Source organism: Neomonachus schauinslandi, chromosome 16 (assembly GCF_002201575.2).
Source record: "Neomonachus schauinslandi chromosome 16, ASM220157v2, whole genome shotgun sequence".
Taxonomy (NCBI): domain Eukaryota; kingdom Metazoa; phylum Chordata; class Mammalia; order Carnivora; family Phocidae; genus Neomonachus; species Neomonachus schauinslandi.
This window is the reverse complement of record NC_058418.1, coordinates 2,673,966-2,679,374: the sequence shown is the minus strand read 5'-3', so window position 1 is coordinate 2,679,374 and position 5,409 is coordinate 2,673,966.

Here is a 5,409-nt window from a genome sequence, read left to right as displayed (position 1 = left end):
GAGGAAAACCCAAATATGCTTTAATGTTCTCTCCCCACTCTTTACTTTCATCTTCTAGAATAAGATCATCTGTGAGTTTAATATCCGTTCATTTTTTCCATTATTGAAATTGGATTAGACTCTACTAAGTATGGGCAGGATTGTACAGCAAAGAAACTCTCATAGGATGCTAGTGGTAATGTAAATTATTATATTTACAAAGGGAAATTGTTGGGCATTATGTTGTAAACATGATGGTCCGTATATGCTGTGACCCCAAATTACAAACCGAGAGAAAAGTGTGCTTATTTGCACCAAGGTGCACGTGAAAGTTTGTTCGTAGAAGCATCGTTTATGTTACTAAAAAACCCCAGAAAAACATATAAATGCCAGCCAACTGCAGCATTAATAAACAGTGGAATGCTGACGGGGGACTACTATACAAACAATCCAAATGAACCACTTATGTCTACGTGGGTGAATCTCACAAATATAATGGCAAGCAAAGGAGACCAGATAGAAAAGAATTTATTGTTCCATTCACCAAAAATAATCATATGACACCAAGCTACCTTGTTTGGAATACATATTTGTTTTAAAATTATAAAACACAACTCCTAAAAATAAATATGAAAATAGTGGTGATCTCCTGGAAGAGATTATAAAGCAAGGGCCACATAAGGTGTGATTTCTTGATCTGGTTGTGGTTACACTGGATTTCCTGGAAATTCAAAAACTAGGCATGTGCTTTATGTGCTTTTTTATTTATGATGTTTCATGCCTACAAACTTAAACAGAAGTTACTCTTATCATTTTTGCTTTTTTGTTCTCCATTATTTGTATTCCATATGAACTTAAAAAAAAAGCCAACTTTTATTGTATGGGATTATAAGTCATAATTGGAAAATTCTTCCTATATCCAGGTTGCAAGAGAATTCACATTTTTTTTTAATACTTGTAGGTTTTCACTTTTTACATTTAGATTACTGATCCATGTGTAGTTTATTCCTGAATAGGGGGTGAGGTTTGAAATTTCACGTTAACTCTTTCTAGCTGGCTAACAAATTGTGTCTGAACTATTTGTCAAAAAGTCCGCCTTTGCACTTGTGGTTTGAAATGCATGCTTTATCAGTTACTAAATGTCCACATATGATTGGTTTATTTCTGTAGTTTATTCTTTATTCCACTGATCTGTTTTTCTCGTCATTTGTGAGTACCACTATGATTTAATTGCAGGTGCATTAAGAGTATGTTTTAATATCTACCCCCTGTTTTTTCTTTCAGTGTCGTCTTCATTATTTTGAGTGTTTTAAAATTTTCTTCATATGGATTTGTACATATCTTGTTAAACTTATTCCTAAGTATATTATTTTCTCCATTGTTATTATAAATGGGATTTTCTCTACCCTAAATTCTCCGACTGGGCATTGTCTATATGATAGCTAATAATTTCTGTGTGTCAATTGTACATCCTGATACCTTAGTGAATTAAAATTTTTTTATTTGAGATGTAATTGATGTTTGACATTGTATTAGTTTTAGGTGTACAACATAACGACTTGATATATTTGTATCTATTTGTATATATTGTGAAATGGTCACCACATTAAGTCTAGTTAGCACCCATCACCACACATAGTTATAACATTTTTTTCTTGCCTTGAGAACTTTTTTTCTCTTTCAAAGTAAGCTCTATACCCGATGTGAGAGGCTGGAACCCACGACCCTGAGATCAAGAGTCACATGCTCTACCAACTGAGCCAGCTAGGCGCCCCACGATGAGATCTTTTAAAGATCTACTTTTTTAGCACTTTAGTGAGTTTTTTTATAATATGAATTTTATCATTGAATCACCCTCACCTTTGTTCCTGGTCGTAGCAGAAGTGCCCCTGGTATCTTCCCAACTTCTTGATTAATGTTTTATTTTTATTTTTTTATATGTTCAATTAGTCAACGTATCATTAGTTTTTGATGTAGTGTTCAACGATTCATCAGTTGCGTATAACACCCAGTGCTCATCACAACACGTGCCCTCCTTAATAACGTTTTATTTTGTTTGAGTATATCCTCTGCTTGTTCAGAGGAGAATTTTGGATGGTAAAACCACGAATTTCTTCATGCCCGAAATGGTTGACTTTTATGCATGAAGGGAAGATGTCACTTGGTAGAGAAGCCTTGATCAATAACTGTCTAAATCCTTGGCAGAGTTCTTCTGTTTACTCTTCACTTATAGTCAGTGTTGTCATTAAAGGTCCTCACAAACTAATTCCTAACCTCTTGTAGACAAAAATGATATTCAGAGCATTGTTTGGGAATGTGCGTGTCGTGGTTATTAAAAATTAAATTGTTGGGCGCCTGGGTGGCTCAGTTGGTTAAGCGACTGCCTTCGGCGCAGGTCATGATCCTGGAGTCCCGGGATCGAGTCCCGCATCGGGCTCCCTGCTCGGCGGGGAGTCTGCTTCTCCCTCTGACCCTCCCCCCTCTCATGTGCTCTCTCTCATTCTCTCTCTCTCAAATAAATAAATAAAATCTTTAAAAAAAATTAAATTGTGGGTGCCTGGGTGGCTCAGTTGGTTAAGCGACTGCCTTCGGCTCAGGTCATGATCCTGGAGTCCCGGGATCGAGTCCTGCATCGGGCTCCCTGCTCGGCAGGGAGTCTGCTTCTCCCTCTGACCCTCCTCCCTCTCATGCTCTCTGTCTCTCATTCTCTCTCTCTCTCTCTCAAATAAATAAATAAAATCTTTAAAAAAAAAATTAAATTGTTAAATAATTTGAATATCACCCCTTCTTGGTAGGAAATGACTTACATTTCTGGGAGTTTAGATCTGCATCATCTGGAATGATAGCTGATGACTAAGCACCTAGAATGTATCGCATAAGACTGAGGAACTGAACTTTTAATTTTAATTAATGCAAATTTTAACTTTAAAACTGATATTCTATTCAGTTTTCATTTTCTTTTTTTTTCTTTTTTCCTTGTTCTTTTTCACTAGTCACAGTTTTCATTTTCTAAACTTTTTAAAAGTTTGCTTGTTTGTTTGTTTGTTTGTTTGTTTATGTAATCTCTACACCCAATGTGGGGCTTGAACTCATGACCCCGAGATCAAAAGTTGCCTGGTCCTCCAACTAAGCCAGCCAGGCACACCCCCGCCATTCAGTTTCTAGAAAGCTTATGTGTGTATGAGACAGCTTGGGTAGGAAAATTTACCTTTCTTTTGCATATTTTATGAAATCTAGATAGAGATCAAGTATTTCCAATGACAATTTAGATATTCAATGGATTTTAAAGACTTAGTATTAAAAAAACAGGTAAAATATTTCATTGATTTTTTCTTATAATAAAATACTTTAATGAAGTATTTGAAACAATTTAAAGCATCTTTTCATTGATTTTTTAAAAAGATTTTATTTATTTGACACAGAGAGAGAGCACAAGCAGGGGGAGCGGCAGGCAAGAGGGAGAAGCAGACTCCCCTTGCTGAGCAGGGAGCCCGATGTGGGGCTCAGTCCCAGGACCCTGGGATCATGACTTGAGCTGAAGGCAGATGCTTAACTGACTGAGCCACCCAGGCGCCCCTGATTTTTTTGAAATATTGTTTACAGGGGTGCATGGCTGGCTCAGTTGGAAGAGCATCCGACTTTGATCTTGGGGTTGTGAGTTCGAGCCCCACATTGGGGGTAGACATTGCTTAATAAATAAAACTTAAAAAATATTGTTTACACGTTGAATTGATATTTTAGATAGAGTAGGTTAAATAGTATTAAAACGAATTATCCCTGTTTGTGGGAGAATTTTAATGAATCTACTCAAAAATTTAAAATTACAAGCAAGGTTCACATTATATTGCAATTGGGCAGTACTCATCTAGACTCTAGATTTTTCTTCTTTATCTTTGAAATTGAAGTTCATATGATGTAATATTTTATTTTCCCCTTAACACTTGGCAAAATCTTTTATCCTAAAGATGCAAATCTGTTTTTCAGATAGATCTGCAGATATTTCTTCCATGAATTCTTTCTTTCTTGCTGTTCCCTCTGTTCTTTTTGTTTTTGTTTCTTTTCTTTGGAACTTCAATAAGATGGATGTTGGGATTTCTGGAGATATTAACAGTATCTAAACATTTCATCCGTTCTCTTTGTGCTGAGTGCTGTTTGAAATGTACTTCCTTGCCCATCATTGAGATGGCTGTCCAGAGTTTCTTCTTTCTGTCCAGGAGCACAGTATATAAGCTGGAGTGCCTTGGGATTCATTTTTCCTGCTCTTATTTTGAAATTTGGATTTTTTTCCCCCTTAGTCACAGCTCCCTGTTTCCTATCTTTTTTTTTTTTTTAAAGATTTTATTTATTTATTTGACAGAGAGAGACACAGTGAGAGAGGGAATACAAGCAGGGGGAGCGGGAGGGCTTCCCGCCGAGCAGGGAGCCCGATGCGGGGCTCTATCCCAGAACCCTGGGATCATGACCTGAGCCAAAGGCAGACGCTTAATGACTGAGCCACCCAGGCGCACCCCTGTTTCCTATCTTGCAGGGATTCACCAAAACCTTCATGCCCCCAAAGACATAGCTTTAGGTTTTTGATATATTTTTTAAAGATTTTATTTATTTATTTGAGAGAGCTCAAGTGAGCATGAGCGGGGGGAGGGGCAGAGGGAGAAGCAGACTCCCCACTGAACAGGGAGCCCAATGCAGGACCCTGAGATCATGACCTGAGCTGAAGGCAAACGCTTAACCCACTGAGCCACCCAGGCGCCCCAGGTTTTTGAAATTTTAAAGTCTTCATAACTTAGTAAAGCCAGGTCAGAAACTGTTCTCCTTTAAGGAATGTTCAGTAAACATGACCTTTTGAATTTTAGATAGAAGCTCCCACAATGACACCAAGTCAACAGCTTTTCTCAGAAGCGTCCCCAGAGATACACACAGTGGTGAGCCCTAGGACAGAACTATTCTTTTTTTTTTTTTTTTTCTTATGTTAATCCCCATACACTACATCATTAGTTTTAGATGAAGTGTTCCATGATTCATTGTTTGTGCATAACACCCAGTGCTCCATGCAGAATGTGCCCTCCTCAATACCCACCACCAGGACAGAACTATTCTAACTCCTCCTTCCATGGCCCACTGATAAACTTCAATGCTTTATTATGGTTTTAGGTAATTACACTTCTCCCTGCCACCTGGTTTAGTGTAAACTACATTTTTAGTTGCTAGCACTGAATTCATGTGTACGGCCGTGGAAAAAGAGGAAGGATGAAGTGAAGCTGGCCAGATATGTTTTAAGCAGGAAATGCAGGATATCAATAATTCTAAGCCACTACCAACTGCTGAGATTTATCTCTGTAATCACATCATTCTCCCTCAGGTACTACTTATTCCTTGTTTTTGAAGATTTTTTTCCTCTGGAGATTTCCAAGCTCACAATCCCAGGACAAG